The sequence below is a fragment of the Triticum aestivum genome, chromosome 6B, assembly GCF_018294505.1.
Source record: "Triticum aestivum cultivar Chinese Spring chromosome 6B, IWGSC CS RefSeq v2.1, whole genome shotgun sequence".
Classification (NCBI taxonomy): Eukaryota; Viridiplantae; Streptophyta; class Magnoliopsida; order Poales; family Poaceae; genus Triticum; species Triticum aestivum.
Window position 1 is genome coordinate 497,818,730 of NC_057810.1, and position 26,973 is coordinate 497,845,702.

Here is a 26,973-nt window from a genome sequence, read left to right on the forward strand (position 1 = left end):
ATGTAGAGGCCCGCACGTGTCATAGTAGAGGCGCGCACGTAGCATGTAGACGTACGTACAGTGGCGAGGGTGCAAGAAAGAAAATACGGCCACATACGTACATACGAGCAGGGTCTCTAACGCCTATCGCGCATACGTACATGGCTGGGTCGGAATGGAGAAACAGCGTCATCGTGTTCATGGGGAGCCAACCGGCTGGGTCGGAACGGAATGCGTGGTTGTGTTCATCGGGAGGGCTTGGATGGAACAGGCGATGGAAATGAGGCCTGGCGTACCGCACAACGGAGGAAACGGCCTTGTGTTCGACCGACCACGTTCGAAACGGGGTCCTGTTGATCGGGAGGGGCTTGGCGTACCGCAAAATGGAGGAAACAGACCTCCTACGGTCGAAACGGGGGTCCTGTTGATCGGGAGGGGTGTGGCATACCGCAAAACAGAAGAAACGGACTTGTGTTGGAGCACTACGGTCGAAATGGGGGTCCTGTTCATCGGGAGCGGTGTGGCGTACTGCAAAACGGACGAAACGGACTTGTGTTGGAGCGCTACGGTCGAAACGGGGGGGGGTGTGGTGTACAGCAAAACGGGACTCCACGGGATACTGTTCATCTCCACCATCGACCTCCTCCAGCCTCCACGGGCTACCGTCGACCTCCTCCAGCCTCCACGGGCTCCTGTTCATCCAGCCTCCACCGCGCGCTACTCCACCGACTACTGTTCAACCACCCCTCCACGGGCACCCCTCCACCGTCTACTGTTCATCCAGCCCTCCACATCACGGGGTCCTATTCAACCACCCCTCCACGGCCACCCCTCCACCGTCTACTGTTCATCCAGCCCTCCACACCACGGGTTCCTGTTCATCTAGAGGCAACGCCACCGCTCACTGTTCATCCAACCCTCCCCCCCCCCACAACGCTCACTGTTCATCCCAGAGGCAGCATCGGTCGGCTTTAGTTAGCAGCAGTAGCGAAGGAATCGCTCCATCGGGTTCAGTTAACAGCCATCGATCAATCGCTCGGGTTCAGTAACGCGTTGCCTGCAGTGCAATCGCTCGGGTTCAGTTAGAGCCCAACGCCTCGCTCGGCTTCAGTTAGAGCCAACGCCTCGCACACACGCGCGCACGTACGAGAGAAACGTGCATCGCTCCGCCCCCGACCTCCCACCGTAACTGGCAACTCCCCGAAATTTTCCTCCCCCTTGCTTCTACCATGGTTTTTTCCATCATGGACGGCCCAAAGAATGTCATGCAGCTGCGTCTCCAGCCCACCCAGGACGAAAAGCCCATTTTCTGTCATGATTTTTTGTCATAGAAGTAGGAGCCCACCACATCTATGATGATACCGGGTTTTGTCACAATTATCATCATAGAAGTGTCATATATATGACAGGAAAAAAATTCGTTCGGCCCAAAATGTCACGGATGTGTCTTTTTTTTGTAGTGCTACATGGCATGCACGTCGTTGTAGGTTGAGAATTTAACTGGCTATATATATATATATATATATATATATATATATATGTGTGTGTGTGTGTGTGTGTGTGTGTGTGTGTGTGTGTGTGTGTGTGTAATGAATAGTACGCCAGCCTTTTTAAAAATGTATACTTTTGTACAATAGTACTCCACTATCGATGGATTGCACCATGGAGCAAAAATTGAAATTTTTAAAAAAGGTGGTACATATATAGAGAGCGCTCGTTGCCAAATTATGCATATATTACTATTAAAAAAGCTAGTACGTGCTTAATTGGGGTGCTAAATTCTATTAAAGAAATACTAGTACTAGTACGTACATACTGAAGAGTTAAAGTAATGAGAAGAAACATAACATAGTTCTGCTGGGTGCTCAGCACAACACACCCCTCAAATTAAACTAAGCACACCTGAAATTAAACTATGCAACTAATCCGGTAGACACTGCATTAGAAGTTTAGAACCTCCATGAGCAACTACACTGCCACCTTACTCGGAGTCCTTGTCCACGTCCTCAACTTCGTCCTTGTCCCTCTTCCTCTTGGCCGATACTTCTTTGCTTGAACCGCTAACTTGGCTGTTGCTCTTCATCCAACCCTTGTAGATATTGAAACAAAGGTAGCCATCCATTGCAGCATAGTGGATGTGGTCTATATCTAGTACATTCCGCTGCCATGCATGACGATGAAACATGTAATGAGGTTTCTCCAGTTTGCGGTACGAAGGATGAACCATGGCTCCTGCCAGGGTCAGCATTGAGGGCTGACGAGAGGGCACCAGCCGATTCTTCTGGAGGTCGAAGGGGTTGCCTACAACGAGGCCTATCCGATGCAGGACTTCTTTGTCATTCTTAAAGTCTACAGTAACGAATTTGACTATTTTGTCCTCGAGGAAGTTCTTAAAATCCTGGCACTCAAAGTCGGCATGGCATATGTGGTAGACCAAGCAAACGTTATGTACGCAAACCTGGATCACGGCGGGCTTCTTCCTTTCTTCGTCCTTTAGATCCTTCTCTTGTCCCACGACTATGGTGTACTCAACATCTAGCCCAGCTACCCACTCATCATGTGAATTTTCGAACATGCGTCTGAAGTGAGAAAGGCATTCTTTCACCATCGCGGAAGTATGGGTGTAGATGACGTCGAACTCATCGCCGGTGATGGTTCTAACCTTGTACTCACCGCCGATCGGGGATATTTGGGATGCCATGGATTTGGGAGGAGGGTTAGGATTAGTGGAACTGCCGTAATGTGAATGGACGGGACGACTAGGAGCGAACCGCCATAGTATTAAAGGACGTGCGGGAAAGAGTAGGAGCAAACTGCCAGCGTGCGAACGGCAGGGTAGTGTCTTTCCATTCTCCCATGATACGGGCTTCCGAGAGCCCTTGGATCTGAGATCGAACGGTTGCATGGCGTGATTCTAGACCTATGGGTGAATATCCTATCCTGGAGGGTTATTCTTAAAATTTTCAGCAACCTAGCATGCGACCGTTTGATCTCAGATCCAAGGGCTGCCAGCAGCCCGTATCATGGTCGCGCCTACCACGACCGTCGCGTCGCTCACGTGGTCGCGCCCTTGGAGATTTAACACGGTGCGTTAGGCTATCTGATGTTGGCATGTCATACATAGTCATCACTTAGTCACTCATACTACAACAAGGTTGGCTATAAGTGTATTTTTTTACTCCTCTCTATCTCTTTCTTCGTACTCCCTCCGTCCCATAATATAAGAACGTTTTTGACACTAGCTAGTGTAGTGTCAAAAACGTTCTTATATAATGGGACACAGGGAGTACTAGTATTTATTGCATTTGCCAAGGAGTGACCTCTTCCAATGAAATGGTGTTGCTAAGTTTGCTTCATTTAATTAGCTATAGACTCAAAATTGTCTTTTCACCTAGGTACACGCGCTTAGCACCGTTTCTTCCTTGGGTCACCAAACTAGTCTCTCTCTTCTTGATTAACTTGCCACATCAGACTTTATGCCTATGTGGCAAGCTTAAGCACCTGTAGGAGCAAGTAAGTACAATAGTGCACTTTACATGGCATTTTTGCATATGTGGAGGAAAGAGAGGCAAGGAAAAAGTGGAGAAGTGGGCTCTCATGCAAGGGCCAGCCTCTACTACTACATGGTGGAGCATTGGGAGAGGCACCTGTATGGAGGTGGTCAGGAATCGGGAGACTCACACCGGTCGTAGCGCCACAGTTAAAATGATAATGGCAAGTCAAATCACGGGGCCCCACCTGTCCAGCAGTAACTCGCTATCAAATCACACAGCCCTACGTTTGCAGTAGCCTACTCCCTCGTCTTCTCGCGTCTCTGTCGAACCGACTAGGCGGAACTGTCTCGCCGCCTACCGGGCAGGAAAAGCCCCGCCCTTGACTTTTAAATAGTATACAGTATACTAATTTTGTATCCATGGATTGCACCCGCGCCATGGAGCAAAGCATCTAGAAAATGGTGGTACACATGTATGGAGTATACAGCACGCACGTCGTGCTCGCTTCGCATCCCAGACGGTCGGTTGGTCTGGCACGCTGCTCTCCGAATGGAACGCGCGTCATATTGCGTTCGCACACACATGTGGGACGGCAATTGAGAACCGACCATAGGCACACTCCCTGGCCCCGCAAGTCGGGTGACTTAATAGAAGAGGGAGACGAGCGATAGTACTAGAGAAGTGTTGTACTACGTTGGTGCCTGGACAATCCCTGCAAGACACGGAAGAACAGTTCGTCCATGCATGTGACCAGACTCCAGCAGACACTCCTGGATTGGCTATCGTCTACATATCGTGCAGGCTGTGTTGTACATGGCTGTAGTTGTGGTGAGAAATCTAAAAAAACGTTTCTTGTCATCTCGCAAAATTATGTGTCATGTGCTTCGGATCACTGCGAGGGTTAAACAGCGACAACTGAGTTGGGATAGTCATTGGGGGCACATGCACGAACAGTGACTACTCGGCTGCCATCTAGGTCAAGCCGGTTATGTTAATTAGACATCTATCGACGGACCCCTTTTCTACGAGTTTATCTTTAATTTGAGCTTTGTTCCTCGTCTAGTTTGTCCGTCGGGATTCATGTTGTCTCCTTTGGGCAGTGAGGTTATGATTTCTTGTCATGTGGCATTTTTTCGTGTTATATGTTATAATCCGGTGCTTCAGATCAAAATGACGACAACTGCACCTTCGGGCCACGTGCATGAAGACTTCTCGACAGTCATTGACGAGGTCAAGCCGGCTCCGGTAGACAAAAGAAAACTAAGTACTACTCCACTATATAGGCAGGAGCCTCCGCGCTGGCTTGCTAGTGTTGCTCTCTTCACACCGTCTCGGCCTCTCCAGATCTAAACATGATAGAAGTGACCACACACTCTCTCTCTCTCTCTGCTCACCGCTGGTCACAAATCCAGCTGGATCCTCTCCGCCGGGGAAGGTGAGAAGGTGCAACATTCACGCGGTCGTCCTCGGCGACAGCTCTTACCCACTGCTGGGCGCGTCCCGATCAGCCTGCCTTGCCGTTCTCTCCCAAGCACCATTGGCGAGGGAGGGCCTCCGACCTCTTCTTCCTTGCTGTCGTAGTGTGGGCAGATCCGGCCTCCCGCCGCCCACCTAGTGACATCCCGGCGACCATCAGGTATAACTTCCTTTGAAACCGGCCTTGCTCTACTTCCCGAGCTCCTGATGTCGCTGCATTTGTAACTTTTACTATTTCTCAGGCCCCCTCGTAGATAGGATCGATCGGCTGTTTGAAAACCACCTAATTTTTTTACGTTTAAGAGGTAAAACTAGTTCATGCACTCGAATCTAGTACTACTTAGTTCAAACAAGGAAGAAAGGGGGTGGGGGTTGGGGGAGGATTTGTTACCTGAATCTAGGACTTGGTCGAAAGAGGAAATAATGGGGCGAAAAGTAGCAAAGACTGGCTATCCAACTGGTCTCTAGGTCTAATAGGGAAATAAATGGAAATGCAGTACAAACTCAATATAAACCCGATCTGTTGGTTGAAAAAGGAAAGAAAGTGGGGACTGGGGGACAAGTCAACAGAGTAAGTCCAGCACTAGATTTGCTAGCCTCACACAGTATAAGGTGGCTATACCGAACAAAAATGGGACCAACCCAGATATCCTGTTCTGATGTTTGTTGCCCCGAGCCACTCTTATGTAATGCCACTGGTAAAATGTAGCAGTCGCACTGTTAAAAGTAAGGACACGTTAAACCAATGTTGTTTTCAATGTAATGCCTCCAGTAATATGAATCAATGGCACTTCTTTACATGTCCTGCTAAAATTTCCCATTAAGATAAGTTGGTTCTTTTTGTTAGAAATGCAACTGTCCTGGTCCGCCTACTCTCCCGTGCCCAAAGTAATGTCGTATTTAACGGTTGTCATAGTTAATCCTGATGCCCACACTAATATCTAGCAATGCCACTGCTTTAGAAATTGCTACTGTCCTTGTAGGATTTCCATTCAGATAAGGAACATGCTTCTTTTCATTTGATGCATGTTTCATCACTTGTTACTTGTTAGTCACCCTCCTTTCCACCTTTTTTGTGCAAACAGAGATATACATTTCACGCTCGATCTTAGTTGAACTGCACAAATGATATCCAAATTATAGTTGAGCATTCCAGGAGCTTCACAACCAACCTTGATGTTGCTCAATTTTATTGCAACTAATGAAGAAGAAGCTCTGTGGGTTTCGTTTTCTGATGGAAATGGAACCGGGGCTGGAGCCCTTTTCTTAAAATTTTTTGAAGAAGAAGCTGCTAGCTCATGGGACATTGCTTCATTTTAGGTGAACTGCACCAAAAGGTCCCATGAATTGAATCATCCATGTTGGTGACTGAAAGAGCCAGCTTCAGCATCCCAGTCTAAGCACCCCCGGCCTCCATCCTTGCGACGCACGGTACACCTCGTTTGCCACCTGCTCGACCCTAGTGTCACTGATAAAATGAAGTAATAATACAGTTAAAATAGAGCGAGTGTCATCTCTATCATTTCATTTCCAATGTAGATAAAGAAAGTGCTTCTCTTTGTTAAAGTATGTTTCATCAACTAGTCCCATTGTTAATGTTTAAGCGTTTCTGCAAACTGGGGTGCTTAATTTTAGTTGATATGTACAAAAATAGAGATTTGAATGTCTCAAGGCGCCTCCTTGTACTACTGCTGTACACTGATGTTCATCACTGGCAGAAGGTGTATCTGGGAGACTTGGGACGATGTCCAGTATGAGGCGTACCGTATGAGGCGTCGCAGGGCCCATCTCGCCCTCGCAGCATGGCATACTATGATACTATCGCAATATTTTCTTCTATTTATTTTGTGTGTTTCATCAACTAGTGCCACTATAATGTAATCACGCTTTTTCATTATCTGTGCAAACAGGGTTATTCAACAGCATTTTGGTGGAACTGCACAAATGTACGTATGGAACCGGCATATATGTAGAGTGTGAGGTGTGCCAAGTAAAAATTACCGACACCAACCATGCTGCATGCATGCATTGGCATCCACCACAACCAGTGGGATGTGTGGCGCTCTATGTGGACGGATCTTTCTCGGCAGCAAATCCTCTAACCAAATACTAGTAGCTTATATTAGCAGTTTTCTAGGGAGTACTCTTTTCTGAAAGAAGCACCAATCTATTTTTCTCTATTTGTACACTGTGTCACAACTTTGACCCAAAGGTCCAGAGCTATTTTAGGGTGATTGGCGTAGTACTTGGAGACTGATTGTAAGCATGATTTTCATTAGCTGTCACACTGATTGTAAGCATGAGCTGGTGGAAGATTAGGTTAGTACGAAGCTTACCTTAAACCCTACCGCCGCCGTTGAAACGAGGCGAGCATCGAGGGAACCGTGGAGAACGTTGGGGAAGAGACGTCGCGCCATCTGGCCTCCTCTTGCGGTGGGAGAACGAATACTCTTGTGGCTCCGGCTGGCTCTGCACCCTCATGAACGGCACACCATACTCGATCGATTCATTATCCTCTGGGTGCTCGACCTTCTACCTATACGCCCACCACCTCCGCCTGACTGTCGCCTCGACGAATATGTCTGCTCCATCGCCCATAGGAGATACTCGATGAACTCAGAGGACTGCGGCGTGACTGCACCGAGGAGTACATGTACATCACCGCCCTCATCGCCGCCGTCTCGCTCTTTCGCATACATTGCCACATGGCCCACACTGTCCTCGAAATCTCCCACTCCTTGTCAAACCAACTAAGGATCTCCTTCAACCTGGCTAACTTTGCCTAGTCGCCGCCGGCGATCTGCCTGATTCGCTGCTGCATCCTCTCCATAGATGTCGTTCTGAGTGGTCCGGTGCTAGCTTCGGAAGATGGGAGGAGAGACGGTGGTCTTGCAATAGAGAAGAGGGAGAGGAGAGGAGGTGGTTTTGGAATGGAGATGATGGAGAGGAGAGGAGGTGGTTTTGCAATGGAGAGAAGATCAGAAGAGGGAGAGGCGAGATAGTGGTTTTGGAATGGAGATGATGGAGAGGAGAGGAGGTGGTTTTGCAATGGAGAAGATCAGAAGAGGGAGAGGCAAGACGGTGGTTTTGGAATGGAGATGATGGAGAGGAGACGAGGTGGTTTTGCAATGGAGAAGATCAGAAGAGGGAGAGGCGAGACGGTGGTTTTGGAATGGAGATGATGGAGAGGAGAGGAGGTGGTTTTGCAATGGAGAAGAGGGAGAGGAGCGTGCGGCAGCGATTTAGGATTGGGCGAGAGGGCCGGCACGCTGTGACTGGATCAAAATCAAAATCAAAGTCAATTTACCCTTCAATTAAGAAAGTGACCCCACATTAACTAGTCTCCCTTTTATTTTGGGTCATAATTGACCATGATTTTCGCACATAAAATATATGTTATACATTGCAAAAATAATATAATTTGAAAGTACATTCAGATACGAACCAAACGATACAATTTTTGGTGACATGCATTCACACTTTGCTTGTCACATACAGTACGTGGTCAAACTTTGACCCAAAATACGCAAAACAACAAAAAGATACTTCCAAGACCAGCGCCGCTCTTCCACTCTTCTCCTGTTCCAATCTAAATCCATCGCCGCTCCTCTCCTGTTCCAATCTAAATCCAGCACCGCTCCTCTCCTCTTCCATTTCCAAACCACCGCCCCTCCTCTCCTGTTCCAGTCCAAAACCAGCGTCGCTCCTCCCCCGTTCTAATCCAAAACCAGCGCCACTCCTCTCCTCTTCTATTCAAAAACCACTGCCGGCGAGTGAAGGTGATGTGGAGAAGTAAATCGATGGAGGAGTACAACCGATACGTGAGGATCACAGACGGCGACCCTGTGAAGCTAGCTAGGATGTTGGAGATACAGTCTTGGTTTGACAACAAGGACCAACTAGCGGCGACGGTGACATCCATGGCCAAATATCTGCAACAGAGCGAAAAGGCGGCGATACTCCCGGAGGGAGTCGCGCCGGAGTACATAGAGCTGCTCCTCTGGTCCATGGAGCAAACAGATTCACCGAATCCGATCGTGAGGGAGCGGTGGTGGGAGTATCGATCCCAGATGGAGCATCCACCAGAGATTGAAGGATCGAGCATCTACAGGGTGCCGTTTGTGAGGGTGTCCTGCCAGAGCGAGCCGGTGGAGTCTTCGTCGACCGAACCCAACTGCAAGAGGAGAAAAGCAGTTGGCCCGACGACGCTTCCCCGCCATCGTCTCCCTCGCCGTTCACATCGTCTCACGGGGCGGCTGTCTGCCGCCGAGGAATAGGAGGGGACTGCCCCCCAGCCCAATAGTCGGGCAGGTTGTGAATTGTCAGGAGGAGCTTAGGGTTGTCAGTATTTGCAGGTTGTGAATTGTGTTTTGTGTTGTGTATTTTGAGAGTACTTTCAGATATGAATGTCTTTTGAATTTCAGATTTGCAGTATTGAGCATATGAAGAATTTTATGAATTCTAGAGATCTATTTTTAGCACTTAAAAAATGTAGTTTCATAGGAGTATAAAAGTGCAGACGAGAAGAAACTGCAAGTTTCAGTTTCAGATAAGAAACTGCAAGTTCAGTTTCAGATAAGAAACTGCAACTTTCAGAGGCAGAGCATTTATATTAACACGGCCTTTTCAAACAGGGTTAACATCATGTTGGAAGTTTTATTCGTGGTCGAAAATGGAACTACCAGCCAGTTAACATCATGCTGATCAACATTCATGCATAGCACATCTTCATATGATGCACAGTCAAAATGCCCACACAATGTTGAGTGTGCGAAACACAGAGAAAACGAGGGACGGAGTTTTGGCAAGTGTTGGACGTGGTTTTGGGCTGCCCCGTCTAGGCTTTCATTTTTAACATGCGCAGCCCACGACCTCGGATGGGAGGGCCTGTTTGTATTTTCTTAGGGCCGTCATGTATCGACCGGCCTATGGACCTCCCATCCGAGGTTTTATTTTTGGCAGCCCAATTTATGTATTTTTTTGAAGAAAACGCAGCGGTCTGTTCTATTTTTCTATATAAGAATAGGAACGCCAGGTACAACTTATGTTTCCCTTTTAACTATATTATATATATTTAAATTATTTTATATGTTATTATATATTATTTTTATTGTCATCATATATTTAACAGATACTTACATATGTAAGAAAACAATATCCCACATCTTATTAACTTATAAAAATAATTTCTTAACAAATAAAATCCTGGATTGTTTTGGCACGAAAATCCTAGTGATTGTGTACAAAAGCTTGGTAAGATTTAAGGACGAATGTAATAATATCACTTATTATTTAAATATATTTATAACAAAATGCTCAGCCCTTTTTTATTTTTTGATAACATTGCTGGCCCAACCCAACATTATAATTAGAATCAGCCCAGCAAAATCGTGTATCTAGATAAAGTGCAAATGGCCTGTAATTTTTTAGGAAATAAAATAAATGGGCCGCATGAAAGCTACATTAATTGTTCACCCAGCCCAGCTAATGGCTGTAATTCAAAAAAAAGATCAAATTGACTGTAAATTCTACCGCGCAAAAAAAGACTGTAAATTCTGAAAAAATGGGTTGAATACGTGCCACATTTTTGGAGGCTGAAATGTGGGCCAATAGGTCGAAGCCAATGCAAGTCGTTGTAAATTTAGTCAACAAATGATTCTGACATGTTAGCCGTTGGATTTACATCCAACGGCCGGAATCTATCTTCAATCTCTCGTCTTCTTCCTCCAGCGCCGCCGGGACCACCTCCCGCCTCCTGCTGCTAGCAGCTCTGCTTAGCATGCTTCGCTATGAAGCGCTACTCCACCGTTGGCCAGGCCATCCCTCCAACCCTCCACGCCTCCTGTTCTTCTCCACCGACTGCCGAACCACACCGCACTAGAACCAGTTAACCCTCGTACACCTCTCCGTCTGCGACTCTACTCCCGCGTCTTCCCATCTCCGGCTCGTTGCTGTCCGGGGCCTCGCCGTCGTCCACCACCTTGGATGCACTCGGCGCGGCGTGGTCAACATGGTCAACGAACGACACTATCGGAAGTAGGCTATGCATGGAGAGGCTGACAGTTGGGTCCGCGACCGCACACAAGGAAATGCCTCCTAATTACGCGCAAAATAATGATTCCTCCACCCGACATCTGGGACCCACCGGAAGGGCCTCTGTATTGCATGAAAAAAACGTGCCCCCCGCTGACTTGTCGGACCCACCAGCTATCTTCGCACGCAAGGAAGTGCCTCCTTATTATGCACACAAAAATGAATAACCCCCTGCCAGCTGGAACCCAGCATACTTGGAGGTTGACTTGTGGGCCTACCAAGTTGACGGGGACGGAGGGCTTTGTCAACTTAGTCAATATGAACGATTCTAGCTCCTGTTACCGTACGGTGTTCATCCAACGGTTGTAGTGCTTCTTCAACCTCTGGTCTTCTTGCTCCAGCCGCCCAAACCAGCACCGGTCGTGCCACATGCTCCTGCCTCCCGTGGCCGGCTGTGATGCCACGGAGGCCTCACCGCCCCCTACTACTCCCACCGCTGGCTAGGCCATCCCTCTACTCACCCACACCCCCTGTTAATCTACGGCGACAACAGCCTCACACCGCAGCCGAACCAGTGAACCCTCGTACTCCTCTTCGCGTGGGCATCCACTGCTGCGTCTTCCCCAGCTCTGGTTCGTCCCCTTCCTAGGCCTCACCATCGTCCACCGCCGTGGTGCTCTCGGCGCGGCGTGGTCAACATGGTCAAGGAACGACTTCCATCGGACGTGGACTGTACGTGGAGAGGCTGACAGCTGGGTCCACGGCCGCAGCAAGGAAGTGCCTCCTTATTACGCGGAAAATAATGATTCCTCCACCTAACAGCGGGGACCCGCCGGACGGGCCACCGTATTTCGCGAAAAAAAGTTTCCCCCTGACTGCTGGGACCCACCAGCTACATCTTTGCACGCAAGGAAGTGCGTCTGGGCAAAAAATAATGATTCGCCCCCCTGACTGCTGGGACCCACCAGCTACATCTTCGCACACAAGGAAGTGCGTCCGGGCAAAAAAAAACGATTCGCCCCCCTGACTACTGGGACCCACCAGCTACATCTTCGCACACAAAGGAAGTGCGTCCGGGCAAAAAATGATTCACCCCTCTGACTGCTGGGACCCACCAGCTACATTTTCGCACGCAAGGAACTGCGTGATAGTCGGGACCCACCTGGTCGATGCGTACATAGCGTTGTCATTCTGGTCGTGAACTTGTACGTACATATATACTGGTCGATGTAGAGGCGCGCACGTGTGGTAGTAGAGGCGCGTACGTGTCGTAGTAGAGGCGCGCACGTAGCATGTACACGTACGTACAGCGGCCAGGGTGCAAGAAAGAAAATACGGCCACGTATGTGTACATATGGGAGGGGTCTCGAATGCCTAGTCGCGCATACGTACGGCGAGGGCTCGTGTTCATGGGGAGGCAACAGAATGCGTCGTGTTCATGGGGAGGCAACGGAATGCGTCGTGTTCATGGGGAGGCAACGGAATGCGTCGTGTTCATGGGGAGGCAACGGAATGCATCGTGTTCATCGGGAGGCAACGGAACGCGTGGGAGCCAACCGGCTTGGATGGAATAGGCGATGGAAACGAGGCCTGGCGTACCACAGAACGAAGGAAACGGACCTCCTACGGACGAAATGGGGGTCATGTTGATCGGGAGGGGTGTGGCGTACCGCAAAACGGATGAAACGGACCTCCTACAGTCGAAATGGGGGTCCTGTTGATCGGGAGGGGTGTGGCGTACCACAAAATGGACGAAATGGACTTCCTACGGTCGAAACGGGGGTCCTGTTGATCGGGAGGGGTGTGGCCAACTGCAAAACGGACGAAACGGACTTGTGTTGGAGCGCTACGGTCGAAACGGGGGGGGGGGGGAGGGGTGTGGCGTACCGCAAAACGGGACTCCATGGGATACTGTTCATCTCCACCATCGACCCCCTCCAGCCTCCACGGGCTACCGTCAACCTCCTCCAGCCTCCACGGGCTCCTGTTCATCCAGCCTCCAACGTGCGCTACTCCACCGGCTACTATTCAACCACCCCTCCACGGGCACCCCTCCATCGTCTACTGTTCATCCAGCCCTCCACACCACGGGGTCCTATTCAACCACCCCTCCACGGCCACCCCTCCACCGTCTATTGTTCATCCAGCCCTTCACACCACAGGTTCCTGTTCATCCAGAGGCAACGCCACCGCTCACTGTTCATCCAACCCCCCCCCCTCCCGCAACGCTCACTGTTCATCCAATCGATCGGCTTCAGTTAGCAGCAGTAGCGAAGGAATCGCTCCATTGGGTTCAGTTAACAGCCATCGATCGATCACTCGGGTTCAGTAACGCGTAGCCTGCAGTGCAATCGCTCGGGTTCAGTTAGAGCCCAACGCCTCGCTCGGCTTCAGTTAGAGCCAACGCCTCGCACACACGCGTGTACATGTATGAGAGAAATGCGCATCGCTCTCCCACCGTAACCGGCAACTCCCCGAAATTTTCCTCCCCCTCGCTTCTACCATGGTTTTTTCCGTCATGGACGGCCCAAAGAATGTCATGCAGCTGCGTATCCGGCCCGCCCAGGACGAAAAGCCCATTTTCTATCATGATTTTTTGTCATAGAAGTAGGAGCCCACCACATCTATGATGATACCGGGTTTTGTCACAATTATTGTCATAGAAGTGTCATATGTATGACAGAAAAAGATTTCGTTCGGCCCAAAATGTCACGGATGTGTCTTTTTTTTGTAGTGATGTTCACTAGGAGGAGGAGCGATGGGGTAAGTCCTATATCTAAAGGATGCATCAGGGCTATTAGAGCATCTAGAACCACACGTGCTTAATTTGGCTCCCTATAGGTCCATGGCGTGCCCGGACACATATGTTTTAGACCCTCACTTTCCTTGTAAAACAACCACACCTCATATTATCCGGTCACATGCATATGATTGGTGAAGAGAAAGAGAGAAAGAGAAAAGGAAAAAGATTTAAGAAATATAAAATGTGGTCCACAGTGGGCCAAATCTTATGTGGCACCCTACCTGGACAAGCCCAGACATCCCCATATGTTCCCCGTATATATGGTGACTTGTGGGCTGCTGGACGCGCTCGAACAAAGTGAGGATTATGGTTGGGTGACTTTTTTGTATTCTCTTCTCTGTCCGATGGGACATTTAAGGGCTTCGGTTGTAAATGCTCTTAGATGCAAAAAGTAAGGGATGTGATCCATCTAAGAGGGGCGTGCTGGTATTGCAAAATAAACCCTAGGAGTACACTTGAACTACACAACCATAGTCTCTCATCCTTTGCCCCGTCCTTGATACGTCTTTGACATATTTAATTTTTTATTGTTTCATGCTATTATCATATCACTTTTAAGTATTTTGGCAATAATTTATATTATTTCTATTTGGACTAATCTATTAGCCATTGCCAAAGGCCAGTTCCCGTTTTCTATTGTTTGGGGGTTTTTAGGTGAAAAATTCACGGAGCTAGAATGACTTGAATTTTTTTGTGGATTTTTTATGGAATATATCTGAATTTATGGCGAGAGAATCAGTGCAAGGAAGTGCTTGTGGGTCCCACAAGGGCAGGCCCCATGGCCAGGGGTACCCACACCATGCACCCTTGTGGGTAGACCATGAGATTTCCTTCGGGCACAAGGAAGCTATTCCGGGGGGGGTCATGTTAAAATTTCATCCCGATCACAGTTACGGAGCTCCGGCTATTTAAGAAATGGTGTTCAGCCGCGGAAATAGTCGCGAAACAAAGAGGAAAACCTAGAGAAAAAGAGAGAGTAGATCCAACCTCGGAGGGGCTCCCGCCCTCCGGGAGACATGGAGGCCAAGGACCAGAGGAGGAACCCTTCTCCCATCTAGGCGGAAGGCCAAGCAAGAAGAAGGAGGGGGCCTCTCTCTCCCTCCCCCCGGTGGCATCGGAGAGATGCCATGGGAACCATCGTGACGATGATCATCACCAACAACTTTGATGGCACTATATTTTAAGAATTTTTTAAGTTCATTTGTTGCATATTCTCTTTATATATCATGTCCCATTGAACCAAATAGTTGTCCATTATGCATGATTACCGGTTTTTGCATTTATCATCATGAGCATTGCACAATTAGTATTTTATTTGGTATTTATTAGTTTTCTTTGTTTTATTGTGTCTACATGTGTTTTTGAGCAACCTAGGACCAAGCACGATGGAAGGACCAAGGATGGGTTCGAAACAGAGTCAGCTAGGGGTCAGACTTAGCCATTTTGAACGTCGGAAAAAGTCATTTTTAAGAAGTGCTCCAAATCAAGATCTAAGACCAGAAATGGAACACCGTCATTTATACGAGCCCAAGAACGTCAAATTCTGAGTTCGTATGAAGAAATGGCGACCGTTTTACCAGAGGAGGTCAGATCAGAAGATGGTGTTCCATACGACCGCACGTGGTCGTATGACATGTAGACAACTCTGAAAGTTACCCTTCGAGATGTGATTCATCACTGATTTCTTCCCCGTTCGATCTCACGAGATCCTTGACTCGTAAAGAAGAGATTGGGAGAGGATAAGGTTCATCTTGAGCCCTTGGATGAAGCCCATCAAGTGAGGAGGCTAGGGAGGCTCCATATATATCACCCTCAACCCTAGCCGCCACCTCCATCATCCATCATGCCATCCATCCCCCACACACCCATTCTCATCTGTATTGCTGCTCCATCACCACCATAGAGGACGGGACAAGATCAAGAGGAAGAATAGGAGGCTCCGCCACCGGGAGCGCCAACCTTCGGGCCGGTGCCCGCTCCATCGCGCCAACACCATCTCCATCATCACCATCGCCGCGTCACCGCCACCATCACCAACTCCAACATGCCTCCTCCCTTCATCGGCTCTATGTCGACTTGTAACTTGACCCTCTCCTTTATGTTTGAGTAGATGTATATGTTCTCAAGGATACAGATGAACTACTTTATGATTAGAATTATTATTACCAAGCGATCCCAGCATGACCGAAAGGTGTTTCAGGAGCCCTGGCAAGTGTTGGGGGGCTTCATGGGCCAAGGGAAGGGGGCAAAACAGCCCACTAAGGGGCTGTGCGCCCCCCTCACCTATTACCATGTGACCAGGGGGTTTGGGGCGCCCCATCTAGGGTTCCCACCTCCTAGCTTGGGGGCCAAGTCACCCAAAGGGGAGATCCCATCTGCCCTGGCCGCCTCCCCCCTAGGGGAAACCCTAGGGCGCCTCCCCCTCTCCCTTCCCCCTATATATAGTGGAGGTTTTGGGGCTGCCCAACACATGAGTCTCTCTCTCCCAAGGTGCAGCCCTACCTCTCTTCCTCCTCGTCTCTCATAGTGTTTGGCGAAGCCCTGCTGGAGTACCGCGCTCCTCCACCACCACCACGCCGTTGTGTTGCTGCTGGACGGAGTCTTCCCCAACCTCTCCCTCTTCCCTTGCTGGATCAAGGCACGGGAGACGTCATCGGGTTGCACGTGTGTTGAACGCGGAGGCGCCGTTGTTCGGCGCTTAGATCGGAATCAACCGTGATCTGAATCGCTACGAGTACGACTCCTTCATCCGCGTTCTTGTAACGCTTCCGCTTAGCAATCTACAAGGGTATGTAGATGCACTCCCCTCTCTCTCGTTGCTAGTCTCTCCATAGATAGATCTTGGTGACTCGTAGGAAAATTTTGAATTTCTGCTACGTTCCCCAACAGTTGGGCCTCCAAGTGCAGAGGTTTGTAGGACACTAGCAAATTTCCCTCAAGTGGATGACCTAAGGTTTATCAATATCTGGGAGGCATAGGATGAAGATGGTCTCTCTCAAACAACCCTGCAACCAAATAACAAAGAGTCTCTTGTGTCCCCAACACACCCAATACAATGGTAAATTGTATAGGTGCACTAGTTCGGCGAAGAGATGGTGATACAAGTGCAATATGGATGGTGGATATAGGTTTTTGTAATCTGAAATTATAAAAACAGCAAGGTAGCAAGTGGTAAAAGTGAGCACAAACGGTATTGCAATGCTTCGAAACAAGGCCTAGGGTTCAAACTTTCACTAGTGCAAGTTCTCTCAACAATGATAACATAATTAGATCATATAACAATCCCTCAACATGCAACAAAGAGTCACTCCAAAGTCACTAATAGCGGAGAACAAACGAAGAGATTATTGTAGGGTATGAAACCACCTCAAAGTTATTCTTTCCACTCAATCCATTGGGCTATTCTTATAAGTGTCACAAACAGCCCTAGAGTTCATAGTAAAATGACACCTTAAGACACAAATCAACCAAAACCCTAATGTCACCTATATACTCCAATGTCACCTCAAGTATCCGCGGGTATTATTATACGATATGCATCACACAATCTCAGATTCATCTATTCAACCAACACAAAGAACTTCATAGAGTGCCCAAAGTTTCTACCGGAGAGTCAAGACGAAAATGTGTGCCAACCCCTATGCATATATTCCCGAGGTCACAGAACCCGCAAGTAGATAACCAAAACATACATAATCAATAGAATACCCCATTGTCACCACGGGTATCCCACGCAAGACATACATCAAGTGTTCTCAAATCCTTAAAGACTCAATCCGATAAGATAACTTCAAAGGGAAAACTCAATCCATTACAAGAGAGTAGAGGGGGAGAAACATCATAAGATCCAACTATAATAGCAAAGCTTGCGGTACATCAAGATCGTGCCACGTCAAGAACATGAGAGGGAGAGAGAGATCAAACACATAGCTACTGGTACATACCCTCAGCCCCGAGGGTGAACTACTCCCTCCTCGTCATGGAGAGCGGGCCACCGGTGATGGATCCCCCCTCCGGCAGGGTGCCGGAATAGGGTCCCGATTGGTATTTGGTGGCTACAGAGGCTTGCAGCAGAGGAACTCCCGGTCGGTTTATTTTGGGGGGTCTCTGTATTTATAGGAGTTTTTGGCGTCGGTCTCACGTCAGGGGTGTCTTCTAGTCATCCACGACGCAGGGAGGCGCGCCCTCCACCCTTGTGGATGGCTCGGGACTCTTCGGGCCCAACTCTTTTACTTCGGGGGCTTCTTTTGGTCCATAAAAAATCATCAAAAATTGGCACGTCAATTGGACTCCGTTTGTTTTTCCTTTTCTGTAAAACTCAAAAACAAGGAAAAACAGAAATTGGCACTGGGCTCTAGGTTTATAGGTTAGTCCCAAAAATCATATAAAATAGCATATAAATGCATATAAAACATCCAAGATGGATAATATAATAGCATGGAACAATAAAAAATTATAGATACGTTGGAGACGTATCAAGCATCCCCAAGCTTAATTCCTGCTCGTCCTCGAGTAGGTAAATGAAAAAAACAGAATTTTTGATGTGGAATGCTACCTAACATATTTATCAATGTAATCTTCTCTAATGTGGCAAGAATATTCTGATCCATAAGATTCAAAACAAAATTTTAATATTGACATAAAAACAATAATACTTCAAGCATACTAACAAAGCAATCATGTCTTCTCAAAATAACATGGCCAAAGAAAGTTATCCCTACAAAATCATATAGTCTGGCTATGCTCTATCTTCATCACACAAAATATCTAATCATGCACAACCTCGATGACAAGCCAAGCAATTGTTTCATACTTTTGATTTTCTCAAACTTTTTCAATCTTCACGCAATACATGAGCGTGAGCCATGGACATAGCACTATAGGTGGAATAGAATGGTGGTTGTGGAGAAGACAAAAAGGAGAAGATAGTCTCACATCAACTAGGCATATCAACGGGCTATGGAGATGCCCATCAATTGATGTCAACATGAGTAGTAGGGATTGCCATGCAACGGATGCACTAGAGCTATAAGTGTATGAAAGCTCAAAAAGAAACTAAGTGGGTGTGCATCCAACTCGCTTGCTCAGGAAGACTTAGGGCATTTTGAGGAAGCCCAGCATTGGAATATACAAGCTAAGTTCTATAATGAAAATTCCCATTAGTAAACTGAAAGTGACAACATAGGAGACTCTCTATCATGAAGATCATGGTGCTACTTTGAAGCACAAGTGTGGTAAAAGGATATTAGCATTGCCCCATCTCTCATTTTCTCTCATTTTTTTATTTTTATTTTTTTATTTGGGCCTTCTCCTTTTTTATGGCCACTTTTTTTTCTTTTTTTTTATTTTTCGTTCGGAGTCTCATCCCGACTTGTGGGGGAATCATAGTCTCATCCTTTCCTCACTAGGACAATGCTCTAATAATGAAGATCATCACACTTTTATTCACTGACAACTCAAGAATTACAACTCGATACTTAGAACAAAATATGACTCTATATGAATGCTTCCAGCGGTGTACCGGGATGTGCAATGAATCAAGAGTTACATGTATGAAAGAATTATGAATGGTGGCTTTGCCACAAATATGATGTCAACTACATGATCATGCAAAGCAATATGACAATGATGAAGTGTGTCATAATAAACGGAATGGTGGAAAGTTGCATGTCAATATATCTTGGAATGGCTATGGAAATGCCATAATAGGTAGGTATGTGACTGTTTTGAGGAAGGTATATGGTGGGTGTATGGAACCGGCGAAAGTTGCGCGGTTCTATAGAGGCTAGCAATGGTGGAAGGGTGAGAGTGTGTATAATCCATGGACTCAACATTAGTCATAAAGAACCCACATACTTATTGCAAAAATCTATTAGTTATCAAAACAAAGTACTACGCGCATGCTCCTAGGGGGATAGATTGGTAGGAAAAGACCATCGCTCGTCCCCGACCGCCACTCATAAGGAAGACGATCAATAAATACTTCATGCTCCAACTTCATCACATAACGGTTCACCATACGTGCATGCTACGGGAATCACAAACTTTAACACAAGTATCTCTCAAATTCACAACTACTCCACTAGCATGACTCTAATATCACCATCCTCATATCTCAAAACAATCATAAGGAATCAAACTTCTCATAGTATTCAATGCACTTTATATGAAAGTTTTTATGATACCCATCTTGGATGCCCATCATATTAGGACTAATTTTATAACCAAAGCAAATTATCATTATGTTCTAAAAGACTCTCAAAATAATATAAGTGAAGCATGAGAGTTCAACAATTTCTATAAAGTAAAACCACCGCCGTACTCTAAAAAGATATAAGTGAAGCACTAGAGCAAACGACAAACTACTCCAAAAGATATAAGTGAAGATCAATGAGTAGTCGAATAATTGTGCAACTATGTGAAGACTCTCTAACATTTAATAATTTCAGATCTTAAGTACTTTATTCAAACATCAAGCAAAACAAAATAAAATAAAATGACACTCCAAGCAAAACACATATCATGTGGTGAATAAAAATATAGCTCCAAGTAAAGCTACCGATGAACGAAGACGAAAGAGGGGATGCCATCCGGGGCATCCCCAAGCTTAGGCTCTTGGTTGTCCTTGAATATTACCTTGTGTTGCCTTGGGAATACCCAAGCTTAGGCTCTTTCCACTCCTTATTCCGTAGTCCATCGAATTTTACCCAAAACTTGAAAATTCACAACACAAAACTCAACAGAAAACTCATAAGCTCCGTTAGTATAAGAAAATAAATCACCACTTAGGTACTGTTCTGAACTCATTATAAATTCATATTGTTGTAATATATATTGTATTCCAACTTCTCTATGGTTCATACCCTCCGATACTACTCATAGATTCATCAAAATAAGCAAACAACACATAGAAAACAGAATCTGTCAAAAATAGAACAGTCTGTAGTAATCTGTAACTCTAGAATACTTATGTAACTCCAAAAATTATAAAATAAATTGGTGGATGTGAGGAATTTGTCTATTAATCTTCTGAAAAAATAATCAACTCAAAATCACTTTTCTGTAAAAATGACAGCTAATCTCGTGAGCACAAAGTTTCTGTTTTTTACAGCAAGATCATATTAACTTTCACCCAAGTCTTCCCAAAGGTTCTACTTGGTACTTATTGAAGAAAAAGCTATAAAATATGATTACTACAGTATCTTAATCATGTGAACACACAAAAACAATAAGGGTAAATATTGGGTTGTCTCCCAACAAGCGCTTTTCTTTAATGCCTTTTTAGCTAGGCATGATGATTTCAACGATGCTCACATAAGAGATGAGAATTGAAACATAATGGGAGCATCATGAAGCATATGACTAGCACATTTAAGTCTAACCCACTTACTATGCATAGGGAGTTTGAGAGCAAACAACTTATGGGAACGAGAATCAACTAGCATAGGAAAGCAAAACAAGCATAACTTCAAGATTTTCAACACATAAAGAGGAAACTGATATTATTGCAATTCCTACAAGCATATATTCCTCTCTCATAATAATTTTCAGTAGCATCATGAATGAATTCAACAATATAACCATCACATAAAGCATTCTTTTCATGATCTCCAAGCATATAAATTTTATTACTCTTCACATAAGCAAAATTCTTCTCATTCGGAATAGTGGGAGTATCATTAGAAACTCGAATACTATAAATTGTTTCCACATTAAAAGATTAATGTTCAGAAAAAGGTTAATTATAATCATGACAAGTTTTATAAATATAATCATCCTGCTTTTTATAGCATAAGTATCATCACAATAATCATCATAAGTAGCAACTTTGTTCTCATCAAAATCAATAGAAACCTCTTCCAAGATAGTGGAATCATTACTAAATAAAGTCATGACCTCTTCAAATCCACTTTCATAATTATCACAATAAGATTCAACACCCTCCAAAATAGTGGGATCATCACTTCCTAAAGTTTACACTCTTCCAAACCCACTTTCATCAATATAATCATCATAAATAGGAGGCATGCTATCATCATAATAAATTTGATCATTAAAACTTGGGAGACTAAAAATATCATCTGCATTAAACATAGAATCCCCATGCTTGGGACAAACATTAATTGCAGCAAATAAATTCTCAAACATGTCATTCTCATCAAACATAGCATCCCCAAGCTTGGGCCTTTGCATATCATAAGCATAATCACTCTCATCATTAATAGTATGGATAACACCAATAGTATAGCAATTATTATCATCACAATTTTCTAAGTTGATGCCATAAATATTCTCAAGATTATAACAAGTATCATTACTTTCCCGATCATAATCATCACAATGAGTAATAGGCATAACAATAATAGGAGCAACATCATTTGGGAGGGATGCCTTTTTACCTTTGCTTCTCCATCTTTTCTTTTTCTTCTCCACATTATGTGTGGTTTAATCCTCTTTTCGGAGCTCCTTATTAATGAGATTGGTTGAATAAAAAGCTCCTCGTTACCTGATTCATCATAAAAAAGAATAGGAGTATATTGTGAAATCTCTTCCCTTTCATTAGTATTCTCTTCATCTTCTATTTGTTTTCCTGTCTTTATGTAATTGGCAATATAAGGATTTTCAATGCAATTCACCGCACAATACATATAAATTTCCTCTAGATCAAAATCAAGAACTTTATCAAGGACAAATTATGGAATATCCTTACTTAGACGTTTCACTTCTTCATAACCCACAAGCAAACTAAGTTCATTATGATGCGCAAGGGAAATCAAGTCATCACAATTTTTGGACATGATTCAATCATGAAACAATTTGTATTGGGGATTTAAATGATCATGTTCATTGCAAAGTTCACAAGGATGGCAAACATATTTTAAACTTTCAGCACAAACATCTAGCCTCTCTTGCGACCATTTAGTTTCTAAATACTTATGCCTCTTGCAAAATCTATCTTCCCTATTTGGTGTGTACTTGCAAACTCTATGCACTCCACAAAAGTTGACATGCTTATAAGAGACATTTTTATCATGACTAGTGCAATCATCATTAGTAATATGGATATTCAAAGAGTTCATACTAACAACCTTACAATCATGCTCAACATTCAAAGATCTAGTGCCAAACATTTTATTGCATTCTTCTTCTAACACTTTGGCACAATTATCGGAATCCTTATTTTCATGAAAGACATTAAAAAGATAAAGCATATGAGGCACCCTCAATTCCATTTTTTTGTAGTTTTCTTTTATAGACTAAACTAGTGATAAAACAAGAAACTAAAAGATTCAATTGCAAGATCTAAAGATATACCTTCAAGCACTAACTTCCCCGGCAACGGTGCCAGAAAATAGCTTGATGTCTACTACACAACCTTCTTCTTGTAGATGTTGTTGGGCCTCCAAGTGCAGAGGTTTGTAGGACAGTAACAAATTTCCCTCAAGTGGATGACCTAAGGTTTATCAATCCGTGGGAGGCATAGGATGAAGATGGTCTCTCTCAAACAACCCTGCAACCAAATAATAAAGAGTCTCTTGTGTCCCCAACACACCCAATACAATGGTAAATTGTATAGGTGCACAAGTTCGGCAAAGAGATGGTGATACAAGTGCAATATGGATGGTAGATATAGGTTTTTGTAATCTGAAATTATAAAAACAGCAAGGTAGCAAGTGGTAAAAGTGATCACAAACGGTATAGCAATGCTTCGAAACAAGGCCTAGGGTTCATACTTTCACCAGTGCAAGTTCTCTCAACAATGATAACATAATTAGATCATATAACAATCCCTCAACGTGCAACAAAGAGTCACTCCAAAGTCACTCTTTGCGGAGAACAAATGAAGAGATTATTGTAGGGTATGAAACCACCTCAAAGTTATTCTTTCCGATAAATCCATTGCGCTATTCCTATAAGTGTCACAAACAGCCCTAGAGTTCGTAGTAAAATAACACCTTAAGACACAAATCAACCAAAACCCTAATGTCACCTAGATACTCCAATGTCACCTCAAGTATTCGCAGGTATGATTATATGATATGCATCACACAATCTCAGATTCATCTATTCAACCAACACAAAGAACTTCAAAGAGTGTCCCAAAGTTTCTACCGGAGAGTCAAGACGAAAACGTGTGCCAACCCCTATGGATAGATTCCCAAGGTCACGGAACCCGCAAGTTGATCACCAAAACATACATCAAGTGAATCAATAGAATACCCCATTGTCACCACGGGTATCCCACGCAAGACATACATCAAGTGTTCATAAATCCTTAAAGACTCAATAGGATAAGATAACTTCAAAGGGAAAACTCAATCCATTAAAAGAGAGTAGAGGGGGAGAAACATCATAAGAGCCAACTATAATAGCAAAGCTCATGGTACATCAAGATCGTGCCACGTGAAGAACATGAGAGAGAGAGAAAGAGATCAAACAGATAGCTACTGGTACATACCCTCAACCCCGAGGGTGAACTACCTCCTCATCGTCATGGAGAGCGCCCGAATGATCAAGATGGCCACCAGTGATGGATCTCCCCCTCCGACAGGGTGCCGGAATATGGTCCCGATTGGTTTTTGGTGGCTACAGAGGCTTGCGGCGACGGAACGCCCGATGTAGGTTTCTTTTTGGGGGTTTCTGTATTTATAGGAATTTTTGGCATCGGTCTCACGTTAGGGGGGGTCTCCGAGTCACCCACGAGGCAGGGGCACGGCCAGGGGGGTAGGGCGCGCCCTCCACCCTCGTGGATGGCTCGGGACTCTTCGAGCCCAACTCTTTTACTCCAGGGGCTTCTTTTGGTCCATAAAAATCATCAAAAATCCGCACATCAATTGGACTGTGTTTGGTATTCCTTTTCTGTAGAACTCAAAAACAAGAAAAAAAAATAGAAACTGGCACTGGGCTCTACTTTAATAGGTTAGTCCCAAAATCATATAAAATAGCATATAAATGCATATAAAACACCCAAGATGGATAATATAATAGCATGGAACAATCAAAAATTATAGATACGTTTGAGATGTATCACTTGTCATTTCCTTCTGATCCTCGTTGGGTTCAACACTCTTACTTATCAAAAGGACTATGTGATAGAGGCAAAGGTGTCCCGTCTTTCGATGAGATGATGGATATCGCTTTGGTGGAAGTCGACTTTGACGATCCGACTACGAACGTGCGAGGACATTGCGCCTTAGCAATCGCTATACCAACTCCGAGAGGTTATTGACCACGCCAGAGCATGATCAACCTGACCACGAGGGTATGTTTCCTGCGAGCAAACAAAGAACAAGCAAGAAACTGATATTGCAATCTGGATATTGCGAATATAAGATGAAAGCTTTATTGATCTAGGTGGGGTTCTCTGACGCCTTTGTCTGGTCGTTGAACACAAACGTAGTACGCGAAGTTGCAGCTATGGCGAACTTTAATCTAAAAAAAACCCAAAGTCTAAACGGTGCCCTAAGGACTGTATATATGGAGGAAGAGAGGGGGAATTTCGTGGCCCTTGGTGGAGGGGTCCGAAATCAACCCTATCTCTTGTTTCCCCACACATACGGACTCTAAAAATAGCCTATACTTATGTATTTCGAAATTACATGGGCCTGGCCCAATAAAAAGGTGACACGGCACCTATAATAGACTCTGGACGAAATTTATGAAGTGACATCTTGTATATTTCGTCCAAGGCTTCATGCACTCGTTATGGTGGCTTCAAAGACCTGAAATCATCACTTGTAACTCCGTTCTTGTTCCCCTTGCGCATGCCATCATCTCCATGCTTGTTCTTGCTCCAATGTTCATCTTTCTCCAAGCTAGGCCCTTCATTTTTAAGCAAAACAAATGTATCCAATTTAGGCAGCATCATATTCTCATGAACATTAGAATCATTACCAAGAAACGGAAGTACCTGGTAATTTAGTTGGCGTGCGCGAGCTCTAGTAATTGGTCCAGTATGTATAGCAGCAGGGGCTGTGGGTGTAACAATGGTATTGATGTCCTCATCATCCTCCCCTTCTTGAAATGAAGTCGTCCTCGGCGGAAGCTCATCTTCCTTACCCAAATAAGGCTTCAAATCTGCAATGTTAAAAGTGGGACTAACCCCAAAATCTACAGGCAGCTCAAGTTTATATGCATTATCATTTATTTTCTCTAACACCTTAAAGGGACCATCAGCACGTGGCATGAGCTTTGATTTGCGCAAATCAGGAAATCTATCCTTACGCAAATGTAACCAAACAAGATCTCCTGGTGCAAACACAACATGTTTTCTACCCTTATCTCCAGCAAGTTTATATTTGGCATTCATACGCTCAATGTTTTCCTTAGTTAACTCATGCATTTTTAAATCAATTCAGCATGTTGTTTAGCATCAAAATTAACCTTCTCCGAAGATGGAAGAGGCAACAAATCAATAGGTGCACGAGGTAGGAAACCATACACAACTTCAAAAGGGCACATCTTAGTAGTAGAATGCAATGAACGATTATAAGCAAATTCAATATGAGGCAAGCATTCCTCCCACATTTTCTTATTACTCTTCAAAACAGCCCTAAGCATAGTAGACAATGTTCTATTGACTACTTCAGTTTGTCCATCAGTTTGGGGGTGACAAGTAGTACTAAAAAGCAGTTTAGTCCCCAACTTAGCCCATAAACATCTCCAAAAGTGGCTAAGAAATTTAGTATCACGATCTGAAACAATAGTATTTGGCACACCATGCAAGCGAATAATTTCACGAAAGAACAAATCAGCAACATTAACAGCATCATCGCTTTTATGACATGGTATAAAGTGTGCCATTTTCGAGAATCTATCCACGACAACAAATATGCTATCCCTCCCCTTCTTTGTTCGAGGTAAACCTAAAACAAAGTCCATAGATATATCCTCCCAAGGAACACTAGGTACAGGCAAAGGCATATATAAACCATGAGGATTGAGTCGTGACTTAGCTTTTTGACATGTAGTGCAGCGAGCAATAAAACGCTCAACATCCCGTCTCATCTTTGGCCAAAAGAAATGTGTAGCAAGTACGTCCTCCGTCTTCTTCACGCCAAAGTGTCCCATTAATCCTCCTCCATGCGCCTCCTGCAACAACAAAAGACGAACGGAGCTAGCTGGAATGCATAGCTTGTTAGCACGAAACACAAATCCATCATTAACGACAAACTTGTTCCACATTCT